The sequence below is a fragment of the Danio rerio genome, chromosome 1 (assembly GCF_052040795.2).
Source record: "Danio rerio strain M-AB ecotype USA chromosome 1, GRCz13ab, whole genome shotgun sequence".
Taxonomy (NCBI): Eukaryota; Metazoa; Chordata; class Actinopteri; order Cypriniformes; family Danionidae; genus Danio; species Danio rerio.
The window spans coordinates 31,374,226-31,393,847 of NC_141021.1; the positions used below are offsets into that span (position 1 = coordinate 31,374,226).

A 19,622-nucleotide genomic window follows, 5' to 3' on the forward strand; every position below is an offset into this window, starting at 1 on the left:
ACTCCACACAGAAACGCCAACTGAGCCGAGGTTCGAATCAGCGACCCAGCAACTTTCTTGCTGTGAGGTGGCAGCACTACCTACTGCGCCACTGCCTCGCCGAGCCATTGTCAGTAATCCAAAATTCAAGAAGCAGGAATGTGTGTGTGTGTGTGTGTACACATGATAAAGAGTACAGAATATGCCAAGCACTTTTTACTGCAGATTGTTACTAATGCTGTAGTGGAATTTCCCTGTAAAAATATATATAATTGTTTTTATGTTTATTAAAGATATTAATCACAAACTGCTGTATCTTAAATTATTATTATTTTTTTCTATAAATTGTCAGTCTTCCTTTTGTACGTGTGCATGTGCATACACAGATGTTCTGTAGGTGAGACATCTGACATCTAAAAAACACAGATCTGCCAGATTTTTACTCGAACCGAGAAAGAGGGACTTTCAACTGACTGTATTGCTTTGTGTTGGTGTTTTACTGAAGATGAAGTTGGTATTTATTTCTCAGGATTTGTCAAATAAAAAAAATCTGAAGTTTACACGAGTGCTGCACTTATTAACGTCAAATTTATTTTCATTAATTTGTGTCCTGATAGATAAGTAATAAATAAAACTGGCCGTTTGTGCCACACTATTAATATAATATTAAGTGTATTTAATATTCTAATTAAATGAAATAGAATAACAATGTTGTATGTGACTCTTAATAGCCAAACAAAATCATTATAAAAAATATTTTTAAAGATCTACAGTGCAGAAATGGACACAGAAGGGTTGTTAGAAAGTGGTATTAAAGTATTTACCCTGCATTTACAAATAATACAAAAATAAAACCAAGAAGACTGCATTTTAAATCAGTAATATTAGATTATGAAATTATTTGTAACTTATTAATTAAATTGTAGAACAGATATCAAAACCACCCAGTAGGTGGCAGCAGAGCACTGTCTTCATTCAAATGGAGTAACTGAACAAAACTTTAATGGATTAGTAAATAATAAATAATGAAATTGATTGCATTCATAGATGACACACCATGTAATATGAAAAAAATTAATATAAAATTTTACTCATGCTGGAACATTTACATATAACAGATCATATACATGTATATTCATAGCAGCATCAAAGTAAAAATAAATCCATTATATGATGAAATAATCTGATTTAATAAGTAAAAAGGTTACAAACGTATACTTCCCTTAATAAATAATAGCTTATTCCTGCTCTTAATAAAACTCAAAGCAGTGCAGTATTGAAAGAAAAACAATTGGACACATGCCCAATATTTATAATAGACTTAAATCAAAGTATAATTTTAATATTTTCAATTGTAAATTTTCCAGAGAACTCTTCCATTCAAAGGGAAAAAATTAAACTGAACTAAAAACACTGCATTTTTATTTATTTATTTTTTTTTCTCTCTCCATCTTTATTTGTTGTAAATATGCAATATGCATTTGCATTTTGAAGCAAAATAATAAACCATTAAAATATCAGAACTAAAATCACTGCGTTTCTGAAGTGACACCATTGTGAAAAGAGTCTTTTGAGTCTTTTGTAATATTTTTTAGCAGGAAAAATACCATTATGAAATTCACATAACTGTTAACATAATTAACATATAAAACGCTCAGCAAGAATGTCCACTTTTGTGCATTTCTGTGTTTATTAACAATAAAAATAATATTTAAGAAATTGTACATGCATTTCCTGTTTACTGACACTACGTAGTGGGCATTCACGCTATTACGTTTCCACTAACCAATGAAATTACAGATGGGCGTGGCTGAATGTGCAGCCCCGCCCCACATTCATCCCCGCCCAGATCTGCGAGCTGCAGACAGGGGCTTCTCCCTCACACAGCTTGATCCACGCTGGCATTTCTCCGCTTGGGCTTTAGGTTTTGAAAAGGGAAAGATCCCACCACCCAGTCCAAACTTTTAGGATAGCGGGTGTCAGATTTGCACAATTCAATAATTGCGCAACGATTTGGCTTGTTTCCCTCGCTCGAAAGCTTGACAGAGCCCCTGTCCGTAGCCACGATTGGTAAGCCGCGATTGGTGGGTGGCGGTTTTTGGGCGTGGCTTAGCGAAGGGTCAGTTTAAAAGGAGGATCCCGTGAGAGCAAAAGCACTAAAGGTATGAGACGCCATCGTAAACAAAAGTCAAGCGAACGCAAAGAGACTGAATGCACGAGCGAGAGAGAGAGAGAGAGAGAGAGAGAGAGAGAGAGGTGTATGTTGTATGTGAGAGAGAGAGAGAGAGACAGAGTATTGGCACGCGAGTATTGGCTCGATCTCAAATTCAAATTCTCTCTGCGTTCGCTTGACTTTTGTCCACTCCGGCGCCTAGTCACGTTGGATACTGTCGAATCAAAACAATCTACCGTGCTTTGATTGGATGTCATCCTGAAAGCGCGCATGCTGTCACACACACGCACACATAAACGGGGAGAGAGAGAGAGCGGTCCATGTCAACATACTTTTTTATCTTTGGGCTTTTCATGGGAAGCAGCAAGTCTTTACAAGTCAATAGGGGCAAGTCCTAGTCAAAGTCCGAGTCATTTATGTTCAAGTCCAAGTCGAGTTGCAAGTCTTTTTATATTTTGTCAAGTCAAGTCTAAAGTCATCAAATTCATGACTCGAGTCTGACTCGAGTCCAAGTCACATGACTCGAATCCACACCTCTGGTCCAAAGTATTTGTCTTTTGTCATAATAAATAATTTGTCATCAACATTTTCTCTGAATTTCAGAATGAAGGCAAACTTTCTCTATAAATTGCTCCAACAGTGCAGAAAATCAAATACATCAGTAGCCTCTTCCTCAACATCAGTAGATTACTCCTCATCATCCTCAAGTGGAGTTGTAATTTGTGGTAACACAATATGTGTTTATGCTTTTCATAAACATGACATGTAAAGCACTCATATCTGGAAAATGTTCTTTGATAGTCATTAGGACCACAAGTTATTTAAAAATTTGCTTTATGCATGAATGATAGCAGTGTGCTGGATTAACTTGATGATTGTGATTATCCCAAGAGCATGTAGATAAACAAAAAACAAGGTTGATCACTCTGGTAACTGGAGTAGATTGAGGCTCGTACCGTCCACTGTTCATTCAAAACATTCCACTGCAGAAACATCAAGGTGTTCTTCTAATAAGATGGATATGTCAAAAATGTATATTCGTCCACATCATTAGCCCGGCCAATCGCAATCCCATCAACTCTGAAGACTGCCGTGACTCGTCTTGTTAACACAGTTGTCCAGTCGGTGGCCTCCTCCTGTACTTGAACTGTTGGATGTGGTGAAGATGGTTCACTGTAAATGACAAAGCAATAATTACATTAATATCAGTCACTCTATCACTGATGAAGAGAAAATCAACATGCATAGAAAGTTAAATAATTAATATTCACTGATTAAAAAAAAAAGTATCACAGATTAAAAGACTAATATAAATTTCATTCATTCATTCAATTTCTTTTCGGCTTAGTCCCTTTATTAATCTGGGGTTGCCACAGTGGAATGAACCACCAACTTATCCAGCATATGTTTTATGCAGCAGATGCCCTTCTAGCTGCAACCCAGTATTACGAAACATCCAGACACACTTATTCACACACACATTTATACACTACAGACAAATAAGCTTACCAAATTCAGCTATAGCGCATGTCTTTATACTTGTGGGGAAACCGGAGCACTTGGAGGAAACCTTCACGAACACTGGAAGAATATGCAAACTCCTTACACAAATACCAACTGACCCAGCCGAGGCTTGAACCAGCGACCTTCTTGCTGTAAGGTGACAGCACTACCCACTGCGTCATCCTAATATAAAGAATATCAAGCATTATAAAATGCATTTATCACAGCATATACTAAACAGAAAACAACATACGCACCGGAGCACAACGAAATGTTGAAGTGTCTCGCTTAACAAGGCTGGCAACATGAGAAGTGCTGCTGTAAAATCAATTCCTGGAACATAAGATGTGGCATACAAACAAATATGAATGAATCCATCCAAAGCTAGAATTTAATAATATTAATGAAGTGGAGAAAGTTTAGAAAGAGTACCTTAGAGTCAGGTCCATAGCATTCTTCAGTTGATCTCTTATCTTTCGATGAAAACCTAGAAAATAATTTTAAACATGTGGGTGTACATTTATTGTTGTTTGTAAGTAAAAACCTACAAATTTAAAATAGTATGTAAGCCATTAAAACCATGGTAGAGATAATGAGACATACTTACATCTTGTAACTGAGCCATGCTTTCTTATGACATGCCTTCATTGGTCTGATGCTGTTAGGCTGCATTCTGTTGTTCAATCTTGTCCTGAAAGACAATTGGAAACTTCAAAAACTTCTGGAAAGCAATAAGATAAAGCAATAACTATTTATTTATTTTGAGATATTAATAAAATAGGTAAAATAGCTCAAGGTACCAGTTTCAGAACAGATGAGACAAATTATTACATTAAAAAACAAAGTACAACTTAAAACGTAGATTTATACAACATGGTATGTTAATAATTCTACATTAACATAAGTATTACGTTAAACGATAGTAAAGCACCATCAATTCTGGACATGAGAGTTTGTGGACACTCCTCAACATTAATGTAACTTAGACAATGAAACGAAGATAATTCGAAGATAATTATGAAGACATAATCAGTCGCTTTGTCGGTGACAAAATTGTGATTTTTCTTCACAAAATGGCGGTGTAACTTATATAACCGTCTAAAATTACATTTCAGCGGTCAAATGTGGCTAGAAAAATGGCCTCAAAATATAAAACATTATCGATAATTACAAATTTCCAGTATTAATAACAAAAGGTTTTATATCAAGGTATATGAAGACTTTAGTCGCGCGAGCTCCGGGGAACACCGCACATTACTCACGGGTCACGGCCCGATTCCGGTGCACGGATACGGCAGCGTCGGCTCGCTTCTGCCGCCGCAACTGGCCTGAGTGTCTTTTGCTATTTGGGTTGCGATTATATTCCGTCGTGGCAACACTTAATAATAAAGCAGTAACGTAACGTAAGATATAAGGCACGAATACGTAACGTAGGCGATAAAGGGAACTTTTACACCGAGAAAACTAACAGCATATAGTACTCACCGTCTATAACATTATGTCCCTCGGTGACTTCGATAACACATTGTATTAACTTCTTTAATAAGCTGCAGACATCTTAGCAAACTCCATCCTGCAGGCCAGCCCGGAGCACTTAAAGCGGGGGAAAGCCGAGACCCTAGAGTCAGACAAAATCAACAGAACACGGCTTCACATGTAAAAATGAGACTGAAAATATATCTTTAATACATTCTTACCTGAAAAGTGTGGACTCCAAAATAGACTTTTCTTTGAAAAGCGTGCGAAGTTCTGTGTAAACAGCCAGCATACTCGATGGACCGCCTCAGTAACAAACACTACTATAACGTCTCAACAAGCCAAATTCTTAAAGAGACAGCAACATCACCACCTGTATGAAGATGCTGTCACTCTGCATGGTTCTTATTCTACATCCTATAAACTATAGGGTCTTAAACAGTAAGCAAAGACCAGTATTTACGTTTTTAATTATTAAAATTACATTCAATTATAAATTAAATTATTAACATTTTTGAGAAAAAATGTAATTTAAATACATGAAAAAAAATTTAATTATTAAAATATTTAATTCAATCAATTTATTTATTTATTATATTTTTAAATTATGTATTTTAGTATTAATGTTTAGTATTAATACATTTAAATTAGTGTTATATAGTGTCTTGATCTTATCATGAGCTAAGGGTACAATTTTGTTCCTATAGGGAAACAAAATATATAATTGTACCTTTAAAGGTGCCAAATTGGTCCTTTACGGTACAATTTTGTATCCAAATGTGCTATAAAAGGTACAAAAATGTACCTTTCAAACCTAACTCTGGACATTTGTACCTTTATAGCCCATTTGGGTACAAAATTGTACCCTAAGGACCAATATGGAACCTTTAAAGGTACAATTTTATATTTTGTTCCCTCTAGGAACAAAATTGTACCCTCATTGTATCTTTTTTCTGAGAGTGTAGCTGCAATGGGTGCTTAGGGGATGTAGCTTTAAACTGATGTAGAGGTTTTCAATATTACTCTTGTCCTTTTTGATGTAATCTATTCATAAACATTGACATGTGGATAATACGGCACCTCAGTGCAACCTCGTCGGGGCGCTGTGGAAGGGGTTAATATCCACTACTGTATGGATATCTGTTAAGATAATGTACAAAATAAACCTGATATAACGTCCACAAACCGGGATTAAAGCATCTTCTTTTATAACTGAACTGACACGTGGCTATGGTGATAAAGTAAAGCTGACGTAAATCGCTGTAAAGGCCCATGCACACCGAGACGTTTTTTTGCTCACGTTTTCTGTCAACTTTTAACGCCTTGTGACTATATAAAGGGCGTCAATGTGATCGTGCACACCAACGCACAAAATGCCAGGCGTAAAAGCATCATTTAAAAAAAAAAACGTCTCATGCTTGTCTCACGCTTAAAGTTGTGTAGCCCCATCTAACATCGAGTGATTTTGCATACTCTTCTGCTTGGCGCCAGTAAAAATAGCTTGGGTTTGAATGCGAAAAAACATCTCATAAACGCTGATGATAAATGCAAACGAAAAGCGTCCCGGTGTGTAGGAGCCTTAATTCATTACACACATGTTCTGTTTTAAAACATTTTAAACTTGTCAAACTCACTCTTCTTGATCACATTTGATGATGATTTTTGATCCTAGAAAACTGAATAGACCTGTTATTCCCGGTTGCTTTGCATTCGTTTTCTCTCGTTGATATGATTATACAGGTGACTATCAGGACATGTTAATACACAGCTGTTAGTCAATTAGGTGGGCGGGGGGACTGCACTCCTACGTCAAGTTGCGGTCCATTTATTTGCGGTCCTGAAAACCACTCCAATTAGTCCACCGTTTTATGTAGTTAAATTAAAAAAAAAAGGACTGGGTGTATATATCACCCCAATATAACATCTATTCACTATATGTTACGTACAATCCATAGGTAAAACATAGGTATTTATTCATTTTAAGGAAAGGATCTGGGTTTCAGTCGACAGGACAGTTTACGACCACTGGCTCCTCGAAGTCTGGTATCCGTGACACCTTTTGTTATTCAGAGAAATGGATCTAGAGACTTCAAAGACATTCCGATCCCCCCCCCCTCCTTACAAACAAACACACACACACACACACATACATCCCTACAACCTCAAATGACATTAGTCCAAAAAGAAATTGGACTGAGAAATCATGGACCAGCACAAAACTAAAATGTTATGTTTTGTAAACTTTGTATCTCAGTTCTGACTTTTTTTTACCTATATAACCTCTCTTATAACCCGTATGCCTGGTTCCTTTAGGCCTTTTTAGAGCATAAATAATGTAAGTGTGGGAATTATGTTGATGTACTTTTGATGTACTTTTATTGTTAATGTACCTGTTCATGTCTGGTACCGATGAGATGCTGCTGACATTTTACAACACATGATGCATAGAGCATGATAATAACTTGGACGGCTTACATTCTTTAATGTCCTGCATTAATGCCTCTCCGCATGCTTTAGGTGGACACTCAAATTTGCATATGACCAGCTCGAGACAAAGGAAGTTTTCCCGCTATAACTTTGCCCTGAAATCATTGGTCGAGCATGTTGAGAGGGCAGTGCCATAGAGCTCAAGCTTAAAAGCTAATAATTCACTTTTCTAAATGAAAAGATCTTTACCGTGTCCGCTGGAAAGAGCGGCAGCTATGGTTGTGTTTGTTTGGTCAAATTAACTATAAATTAATCCAGAATGTTAATGATTAATAATAATTTGTTATTGTTGATAATTAATATTTATAATCCGAGAGTCCACTCGGTCGAGCGGGCAGGATCATATACAACCATATGTTTGTTTGACCAAATTGACCGAAGGTTAAGCCTAAATATTTATATTTAATAATCACTCGTTGTTATTAATTATTAATATTCATTAATGAGCTAATTTCTGTTACACTATATCTACACATATGTCTGTCCAAACAACTTAAAAAGTAGATTTTCATCATAGGTGCTCTTTAAATGATCATGGTAAAAGGCATTTTAAAGTGTTATTATTTTCAAGGGGGAAAAACAGGCTCTTACAAAAGGATCCACAACACTGGTCAGTGAACACATACAATGCATGAATATGCACAGATGTATTTATTGTTTTTATTGTACAGATGTGCCAAAGAAATCAAACTGATGAACATGACTTACAACACTTGTTTTATTGAAGCTTTTAGAAGAAAATATTCTCCGTTTAGGATCCACTTTAGATGTTCAGATATTTGTTTCTTCAGCAGTACTGTTGTAAAAGCTAACAGCAATGAATAAAACATACACAAAGCTGCCCTGTAAGTGTGCAAAAATATATGTAGACAATTCAAAATCATGCAGAAAAGTTTGTATAAGTTGCTGGCAAATTTTGGCTTTTCCCATGTTCCCATTTCATGCTATCATAAGGTAAATAATTACAATAGAGTCTGATGCAAATTCAAGAGACTTAATTTTAACTCGAAGTGATCATTCACCAAAAAAGAAAAAATTCCCACATCATTCAACTATACCTGTCCACCAAGCGCTCCTGTTCTTTTCCTCCTTCTGCTTTGAGCAGATGTTTAGCTGAAATAAAAATCTGGCTTTCAGCTAACTTTTTAAAATTTAACAGCGACAAAACAGAAGCCCTTCTCATCGGCTTCTAATAAATAATATATATTAATAGAATTTTGCAATCTGCACCCCCAAAATGATACTGCGAATTTTATGTAATTTTGCTCACATGGATAATTTAAACCATTCCTGAGCACTGCGTTTCGCATTTCAAGTGCAGAGATGCATTCTGCATGAATGTCTCCCAAATGTGGTGAACATTTTGCAGTAAAAACTGGTCACACACAACAATTTTATGCACTCGCACAATTGCTCCCAAATATATTTTGAGGTCGCATGGATAAAATTTTGGGCGGATATGCGACCAAAATGGTCGCAATTCCGAGCCCTGCAAAAACCAAGCTTACAGAAAAGCCAGGCTTATTTTGGTAAGTCTGGTTTGTTAATGGCAGATTCGGTTTCATAATTCAAATTAACGATAGTTCAAACTTAGTTACCTTGGCAACTTATGCTGGGAAACTAGCCTGGTCCGAGGCAGGCTAAGTTTTAGACTAAGGCTTAAGTTCTAGCTTAATAAAAGTACTGTTAACATTCACCTGTCATAATTTGATGCTATTTAAATTCACTTAACGTCTTAATAATGATTAAAACTTTATAGCCACTAGTAGAAATATTACATATATATATATATATATATATATATATATATATATATATATATATATATATATATATATATATATATTTACAACAGTTCTGTCTAGTTCTCGAATCTGATTGGCTGATAGCGGTGATATATTTAAGTAATATCAGCACCCGTACAGCCTCTTTACCCTTTGTGTATTGCTCTGCCCAAATACAGCCAGCAAAAAGCAGACACTACAGATCTAAAGTTTAAAAGATGCTTGCTCAGCTGTCAGCTTATGATTTAAATACTATATAATTTGATGAACTTGATCATTCTTGTTGAATCTGAGGGGAGTCGCTCCAGTATGGAAGGCTGTTGGGGCCAAAACGTCTGCAGCGCGTTGTGTGTGTGTCTGTGTCAGGCCTGTGAGGGGTGTCAGGGGTGGAGTGAGTGACGTATCTGAGTAGGGGCGTGTGCGCGCGAGACGTACCTGAAGGACGGTGACGGTGGGGGTGAGTTGCGACATAGGCTACCTGAAGAGAGCTAGGAGGGATGCGGGGGAGAGGGGTGTGCAATGTATTTAACAACCGGTTTGCGAGAAATTATCATTCATTTGCGGCCATTTGGGAGTCTCTGTGCACTTGCGGGATACTCCTAGTCTTTGCAAGTGGATGAATGTAAAGGAGGATTAAGCTAAATTGTTTCTACTCTATAACTAATATTCTCAACTCACAGCAATAAAACTTTACAATGAGTTCAACAGTTTGTATTCTATAGTTTATATTATAATTTTCCATATTTTGGCATTTTTTTACAGTCCTATTAGAATCCAACATGGAAATCAATGTTTTGTTTATTGGCATTGATTGTTTTGAAATTTAAATGTCATTAACATGCCTGTGTTTTAATTTCTTTAATAAATATGGCTGTCAAGCCAGGATCTTGATGGTTTATTGTGGGTATGTTGTTTACATGAAGAAATCTGTGTTACAAGTTGAACAAAAATTCTAATAAACAATTATATTTTGAATTTTAATTTTAATAAACAATTATATTTTGAATTTAAATAGTTTTTGTCTTGCGTTTACATTAATTTTACATTTCAATAGCCAAAATTACAAGTTTCAGTATTTTAAATGTGATTAGCGCGATTAATCGCGATTAATTTAAAAAAAGGTGTGATTAATTAGTTAATTTTTTTTAATCGATTGACAGCATATATATATATATATACGTGTATATATACGTATATATAGTTGAAAGTCAGAATTGTTAGCCCCCCTTTGAATTTATTTATTTTTTTTAAATATTTCCCAAATGATGTTTAACAAAGCAAAGATATTTTCACAGTATGTCTTATAATATTTTTTCTTCTAGAGAAAGTCTTTTTTTTTTTTTTTAATTTAAAAGCCATTTTAAGGTCAAAATTATTAGCCCCTTTAAGCTATTTTTGTGATAGTCTACAGAACAATTGTTATATTATAATTTGCCTAGTTAAACCTGCCTAGTTAACCTAGTTAAGCCTTTAAATGTCACTTTAAGCTGTACAGAAGTGTCTTGAAAATTATCTAGTAAAATATTATTTATTGTCATCATGGCAAAGATAAAATAAATCATTTATTAAAGATGAGTAATTAAAACTGTTATGTTTAGAAATGTGTTGAAAAAAAATCTTCTCTCCGTTAACCAGACATTGGGGAAAAAATAAACAGGGGGGCTATTAATTTTGACTTCAACTGTACACACACACACACACACACACACACACACACACACACACACACACACACACACACACACACACACAGAGCAAACATCTTTAAAGTTTATTTAATTTTATTACATTTTTATTTAATATTTCCTCTAACATATTAATTTGGGTGTACTAATTTTTGGACTGTGATCTTGAGTTTATGTTTTGTTGGATTGGTTCCAAAGTTTGCATTGGTACTTTATAACCTAATGTAGATGCACAAATATATTATTGTAAAGCATCCTGTAGAAAATATTAATTTAAAAGAGATATCTGTGAGGGGTGTATCTCTCTCTCTCTCTCTCTCTCTCTCTCTCTCTCTTTCTCGCGAGATGTAGGAGAGTGGTGAAGTTTTGGTGGGGAAGAGTGATTTCTACTATCTACTAAAACTTTTTTCTTTATTTTCTTATCTGTATCTTTTTTTCTTTCTTTGATGTAAGCGTCTTATTTTTTGTATTTATTGATTCAAGTTATTTGGTGAGTGAGAGAATGGCGTCGCTCGTGGATGAGCGAACGCCATCTCTTTCACTTCGCCATGGTGTCAAGTGTATGACAGAGCAAGGAGTTAAGGTGGAAGACGTGCTAATAGCTGTGGGAGAACAAATCGGCTGTGAAAATATAGTTTCGGCGTCTAGGATGAACAAAGCAGTTGTTGTTTTTCCTAAGGAAGAACTTTTTGTCTCGCAGCTTATTGAGAGTGGTGTAATAATTAGTGGGAGTTTTTGTCCCGTACTACCACTAGTTGCGTTAACGTCTAAGGTAATTATCTCGAATGTGCCGCCGTTCATCCCAGATGAAGCCATTGAGCGAGAGCTCGTTAGGTTTGGAAAAATAGCGAGTCCGATAAAAGTTATATCGCTAGGATGTAAAAGTCCAGAGCTGAAGCATGTGATGTCGTTTTGACGACAAGTCTTCATGTTTCTAAATGAACCAACGTTGGACATATCTTTTAGGGTAATGAATGAAGGTAAGTCGTTTATGATTTATGCTTCTACTGCTGGATTGAAGTGTTATGAATGCGGAGATTTTGGTCATAGACAGTATTTTTGTCCCCATAAAGTGCAAGGAAATACAAATGATGACAATGGTGATGTAAATGAGTTGGAGGGAGAGAAGAATCAAGTGAAACAAACAGAAACGGAAACGACAATTGAGAATGATGTTGTTGGTAAACAGCAGAATGAAGGGAATGCGATTCAGAGAAATGTAATGAATGATGAAAATCAGGCAACAGTGGTACAAGAGGTTGTAGATGAAAATGATTTGAGTTCTGAAACTGTGACTGCGAGTGCTAGTGGTTTAGTGAAGCTTAATGAGAAAATGGAAGGACCTGTAGAAGGCCTATTAGAAGACGAACATAAACAGGATATGATGGATGATGACGACACTTTCTCTCAGACTTCAGATTTTTCCGAAATGGGTTCTCAAATGGAAGACAGTAATTTTTATTCTCTACAAGAGATAAATGAATTTTTGGATGATACTTTCGGAAGAACAGTTGAAGTTGAAGATTTTTTCCCAGATACTGATAAATTTGTGAAAACGGTTCTTAGACTACGGCGTACTGTTGGATTGGATGAATTAAGTGATAAAAAGAGATTTAGACTGGGGAAATTTCTGACAAGAATAAGGAAGCATAAAGGCTCGTTTTCAAGAAAATAGGTAAATGAGTCTGAAACACTGGGTGTTCTTTCTTTCCTATTTTTTTCTGATCCTTGTCTATTTCTCTTCTATTATTATGGGGCTTATGAAAATAGGTTCTTTTAATATAAATGGAGCGAGAGATCAAAATAAAAGGGCTATATTATCAGAATTTTTAAGAATGAATTAAATTGATATTATTATGTTACAAGAAATCCATTCTGATAAGGCAAATGAGATAGATTGGGGTTTGTGGTGGGAAGGGAAGTACGTACTCAGTCATGGTTCAAATTTAAGTGCTGGTGTTGGGGTTCTTTTTTCAAAATTTTTTAATGTTGACATTTTTAAAACTGAAGAAGTGGTAGCTGGAAGGGTATTATTTGTTCACGCACAAGTTGAAGGAATGGAATTTTTATTCATTAATGTTTATTCACCAAATGTTGGTTCTGAAAGAATTGAATTATTCTTAAATATAAAGAGTCAGATTTCAAAATATGATAATAATGTTTGTATAATTATGGCTGGCGATTGGAACTGTACTGAAAATGTTAAAGTTGATAGAAACGGTGAAGAACCTCATTTTCAGTCAGGTTATGTACTTTCTAAAGTGATAAAAGAGCACAATTTAATTGACGTTTGGAGAATCAGAAATAAAGGTATAAAGCAATATACATGGGTTAAAGTAAATAATACTGAAATTAAGGGGGCTAGATTAGATAGATTTTATATATGTAAGTCTTTTAATAGTAGAGTGGTAAATGCTGCTATTGTCCCTAGTGGTTTCTCAGACCACCATATGGTAACTATAGATATAAATAAGAAAATAACAGCTAGAACACAATATTATTGGCATTTTAATAAAAAATTATTATATAATAAGTTATTCTGTGAGAGTTATGGAGATTAGAGAAAAATAATTATGAAACTAAATGCCAGTGGTGGGAAGTTGGAAAGGCGCATATAAAAGTACTTTGTCAGAGTTATGAATCTCAAATCTCTTTTAAAGTTAGAGATGCGGTAAAAAAATTGCAATGTGAAATTGGTGAAATAGAAAAAATTATGTTAGACAATGAAGAAGGAACTGATAAAAGTGAAAAAATCCATAAGAAGAAGCTAGAGTTGAAACAAATTTTACAAGAACAAGTCAAAAATGCTTTAATAAGATCACGTTTTTGCACGGTTAAGGATATGGATGCGCCTAGTTCCTATTTTTTTAAACTAGAAAGAAAGGTAGTTCAACATAATCCTATGCTTCATTTAAGTTATCCAAATGGAAAAATTACGGACAATCCAAATGAAATGAAAAAAATTGCAGTTGATTTTTATTCCGAACTATTTAGTGCTGAGCAGTGTGATGAAGAATGTATGATGGACCTTTTTGAAGATCTTGCTAAGTTGCAAACTAAACAAAGAGAGAACTTGGATAGTGATATCAGTTTGCAAGAGCTTACAGATGCGTTACAGCAACTTTCATTAGGATGTTCGCCCAGAATTGATGGAATAACTACAGAATTTTATCATCACTTTTGGAACATTTTGGGACAAGATTTTTATGAAGTGGCAAAAGAGTGTTTTGAAAATGGACTTCTTCCGAGTAGCTGCCGAAGAGCAGTTTTGTCTCTTTTACCAAAAAAAGGAGATTTGGCTTTCTTAAAGAACTGGAGACCTGTTTCACTGTTGTGCACTGATTATAAAATTTTGGCAAAATGTTTAGCAAATAGGTTAAAATGTTATTTGGAGATAATTATTCATGGTGATCAGACATATTGTGTACCTGAAAGATCTATTATGGACAATCTTTTTCTTTTGAGAGATGTGATTCATTTGAGTATTAAAAAAAATATTAATATGGGGATTTTAGCATTAGATCAAGAAAAAGCTTTTGAACGGGCTGACCATAGTTACCTTTTTAGTGTTTTAAGTTGTTTTGGTGAAAAGTTCATTTCTTGGATAAAACTGTTATATCATGATGTTTCTACGTTGGTGAAAGTGGGAGGAGGGTTGAGTGCCTCAATTCCTGTGAGAAGGGGAATCAGGCAAGGATGTCCACTCTCTGGCCAGTTATACAGTATTGTTATTGAACCACTTTTAAGAAGAATAAGAAAAAAATCTTAATGGTTTTTCAATACCTAATTATATAAATTGTGATAAGATAGTGTTATCTGCCTATGCTGATGATATAACAGTTTTTATACATGGAGAAGATGATGTTAATAATCTTAAAAATATATATAGAGTAGTATGAAAAGGCTTCTACTGCAAAAGTTAATTGGAATAAAAGTGAAGCATATGCAGTAGGTCGATGGATTAATAAAAGACTTCCAGATCTACCAGGAGGATTAAAATGGGGAAGGGAAGGTCTTAAAATTTTAGGTGTGTTTTTAGGTTCTTCAAATTTCATGGAAAAAAATTGGGAGGGACTGCTGGAGAAAGTGGTGGCCCGATTGTCTAGATGGAAATGGCTATTACCACAAATGTCTTATAAAGGGAGAGTTTTGGTAATAAATAATCTGGTAGCGTCTACACTATGGCATAGGATGATGGTGCTTGAACCACCACAGGAGTTGGTGGTGTCTATACAAAAGAAACTAGTAGATTTTTTCTGGACTGGTCAACATTGGATTCGTGCTGCACAACTGTATTTGCCAAATTGTGAAGGAGGGCAAGGATTAATAGACATCAAAAGTAAAATTCAAGCTTTCAGACTGATTTCAGCCTAAAAACTTTTGTGTAAAAGCAAGTTGTCATGGACTCATACTGCTTGTGCAATCTTGAGAACAGTAAAGGGGCTGAATTATGATCTACATATTTTTTGGATACAAACTGATGAGATGGATTTAACAGGGATTACATCGTTTTATAAATCAGTGCTACAAGCATGGAATAAAACCTTCAAGATTCAAAGAATATTTGACATCCCTAAATATTGGGTGTTGGAGAAACCCCTTTTTCATAATCCAGTGGTTCATGGTACATTGATATCTTCGAGGAGTGTACAGAACAATATGATTAAAAGGAACTGTACAAAGTTAAAACATCTGGTCAAGGTGGATGGATGGAAGTCGATAGAGGACATAATGGTTTTTACAGGACTAAGATCCCATCGTTTAGCTACACGATTCTTGGAGGAAATACACTCTTTTTTGCCTGGACAGTATAGAGCGATTTTACAAGAAGAAGACTCGAGTGAAGAAGTTAAAATTCTCCCTCTGGTGGTATCTTCAAGTTGTGAATTTGGTGGGTTCGAGGAAGAGACTGGAATTTCTAAAACATGGACGGTTGACGGAATGTCTAAAGAGGTTTTATACATCTTATGTGTTAAGAATGTTCACAAGGACATACTAAAAGGACAGTTATTGAAATGGACTAAAAAGTTTGGACCTAATTTCCCCTTAAGAGATCAGTGGAGGTCCCTATATAAATCTCCTCTTGAGAAAAGAATCGGGGACTTGCAGTGGAGACTTGTTCATGGGGCAATAGCTACCAACAGTCATGTGTCTCATCTTAATCCAATAGTTAGGAGGGAGTGTGCCTTTTGTGGTAAGGAAGAGAATGTAGAACATTTGTTTTTAAGTTGTACAAGATTGAAAGACCTTTTTAATGTTTTAAAATACTGGTTTAGAGGTTTTGGTGAAACCTTTTCTGAATGTATTTTTATAGGGGGAGTGAAATATAGAATGTCTAAAAAGATCCTTTTTACTCTTTTAAATTATGTTATTGGCACAGCAAAATTGTCTATTTGGAAAACTAGAAAAAACAAAATATCAGGTGTTGGTGGAATAGATCCAGTGAATATGTTAAAAGGTTTAATTTCAAATAGATTGAAAATTGAATTTACTTTCTATGAATTGGTAAGAGATCTAATAACATTTGAAGAAAAGTGGTGTCTAGGAAGCATTTTATGTAGTGTTTATGAAGAACAGCTTGTACTTAATTTATAAAAACAATAATAAGGTAGTTGGGTTTCATTTTTTAATTTTGGTTTTTTAATCAACTCAAAGATGAATGGAATATGATGTGAATGAACATTTAATGGAATGAGAATGTTTTGTTAAAAAAAAAAGAAAAATTGTATATAATAAAGCTGTTTTAAACCTCTCTCTCTCTCTCTCTCTCGGTGCATGCTGGGAGTGTTTGGGGTGTGTGTGAGAGTGATAACGGGGAGAGTTTGACTGAATTGGTGTTTTCTTCACGCCTAAATTTTTCATTTTCCTCTTGTTTTCAATTCACATGTACGAAAACATATGATTTTGTTTTGTTTCTTTTTGTTTTTGTTTATCCCCGAGGGGGTTTATTCGAAATGAGGAAATTGAAAAGGCTCTGTTAAGATCTGGAAAACTGGCTAGTGAGATAAAGATGCAGGGGCGCCTCCAAGGGGTGGCCAGGGGTGGCCGCGGCCACCACTCGGTAAACTCTGGCCACCCCTGTGGCCACCCCTTTGGCCACCCCAATATAATTTTGCGGTTGACATTATTGATTTAAATGAACTTATAAATTCCCAATATTTAGATAAATAAATAAATACATAAATAAATAAATAAAATGCAGTCACTAAATTATTGTTGGTGTTACTGACGTAGCTCTCCCCCTCTGGTTCAATGCTGGTGAAAGCAAACTGACGCATGCGCGCGCCTCACGCACTCCTGTGTGAATCCCGGTTGGTTGTTTGCATGCACGCCGACATAATAGGCACCGCTCATGCGCCGTGAAACCGGAGTAACAGCCTTTTGTGCAGAAGTGTCGGCACGCAGCGAGTTTTGAAAGTCGTTTAAAGTTTATATAATATAATGATGATGATGATGATGATGATGTTACTTTCACTAAGCATGCCTTTAAAGCAGAAAGGAGGGATAATGAGTCAGGGAGGTAAGACTTCATAACATGATTTCTCAGCCATGATCAGGTCTAAGACCACAGATAATTCTATAATACATTTTTTGTATTCTTTAGAATTGTCATAATTAATTTTCATGCAAAAGGTTTCTTAAGTGATGTTGGCATATCACTCCAGTTGTTGTTTTCCAGTAATATTTAGGACTGATTTCTGTTATTTATTTAGAATAATAATTGTATATTAATATTAATTGTATTTATTTAGAATAAATATAAATAAATTGTTATATTTATTGAATAACAAATCTAACAATTCAAGAGAGGTGGGGGTGTATAGGGTGGTTCGCCCAGGGTGTCATTTAAACTAGAACCACCACTACCCTCCCCGATAGACAGCAATGGCTATTTAATATTTACCTTAAGCTACAGTATATCAATAGAAGAAGCTGCATTAATAAAATGGTTCAAAAAGCAATATGGATAAATAATATTATTAGGTATAGTGAGTGTGTATAGTAATGCCTTTTGTTCAGTTTGTTCATTTGTTTGGGTAATTAATAAACTCATTATTCTTTCATTCATTTTCTTTTCGGCTTAGTCCCTTTATTAATCCAGGGTCACCACAGCAGAATGAACCGCCAACTTATCTAGCACATTTTTACACAGCGGATGCCCTTCCAGCTGCAACCCATCACTGGGAATAATAAACTCATTAATCTTCATTAATTTTAGACATGGCATATCTCGTATGATGTACAATAAAGGCACGTAAAAAAAGAAGTCATTTATACAGTATATGAAAAGTGTTTTTAAACTAAACATAGATTTTTATTTGGTTTGCACATGTACTTGCTGAATTATTTCAAAGAATAAATTGCAATATTTCAAGTAGAATTATTTAAATGAATAAAACTACATTATTTCATTTACCAGAAACAAAAATATAACATTACACTGAATTCATTTTTTTTTTTTTGTGTGCCACCCCAAGATTTGGAGCGGCCTCTTCTGGCCACCCCTAAGAAAATTTTCTGGGGGCGCCACTGTAAAGATGATTCCGTTTGGATGTAAAAAGGCTGCTCTGAAACATGTGATGTCTTTTAGACTCCAGGTGTTTATGTTCTTGAATGAACTGGAGTTAGACATATCTTTCAGAGTCATGCATGAAGAGAAAGCATTTGTTATTTATGCGAATACTGGAAGCATGAAGTGCTTTGATTGCGGGGACATAGGGCACAAAAAGTATTTATGCCCCCATAAAGCCCAGATTAATGTTTTGGAAGTGAGGCCTAGTATTTCTACTACTGGAGAAAGTGGCGTTTCTAACGTTACACCTTTTGTGGAGGTTGTGCAAACTGAAGTTGCACCTCAGATGATGAGTACGGGAAATGTTGAGATTACTGAAAGACAGATTAATAAAGTGATTAAATCTGGTAAAAATCCAAACGTTTCTGAATTAGAAGAAAACGCTGTAAGAGTTGATGGAACTTTGGTTTGTGTTGAAAAGGATCCCGATGAGGTTTGTGAAATAGCCAATATGGTTGAAACATGTACAGATGCTGGTATGGAGATGGGAGATGATGATTCATTTTCTGATATATCCGAAATTGGATCACAGTGTGGAAATGTGGATGATGTATACACACTGCAGGACTTAGATGACTTTCCGGATGAAACTAAGATTTTAACATCAATGATTTCTTTTCTGATGTTGACAAATTCATCCGCTTAGTAAAATTGTGGCAAAAAAAATGTTAGTTATGATGCTTTAAGCCACAGGTGTCAAACTCAGTTCCAAAAGGGCCGCAGCTCTGCACAGTTTAGTTCCAACCCTAATTACACACACCTGATCAAACTAATTGAGTCCTTCAGGCTTGTTTGAAACCTACAGGTAAGTGTGTTGGAGCAGGGTTGGAACTAAACTGTGCAGGGCTTCGGCCCTCCAGGAATTGAGTTTGACACCCCTGCTTTAAGCAAACAGAAAAGATTTAGGTTGAGAAAATTGTTAACAAGGTTGAGAAAGAAAAAAGCAAATGTTTCCAAAAAGA

General features: G+C 35.3%; 1 long non-coding RNA gene across 1 annotated transcript; it reads right to left on the reverse strand.

Moving 5' to 3' along the window:
* Window positions 1-2,969: 2,969 nt before the first annotated feature.
* On the reverse strand, window positions 2,970-5,427 carry LOC147846872 (uncharacterized). The gene is made up of 7 exons (XR_015476633.1): window positions 5,353-5,427; window positions 5,141-5,248; window positions 4,263-4,346; window positions 4,088-4,142; window positions 3,913-3,988; window positions 3,662-3,838; window positions 2,970-3,325 (listed from the first exon to the last, which is right to left on the reverse strand). It is a non-coding gene; the product is annotated as an uncharacterized LOC147846872 (long non-coding RNA).
* Between the last annotated feature and the right edge of the window lie 14,195 nt (window positions 5,428-19,622).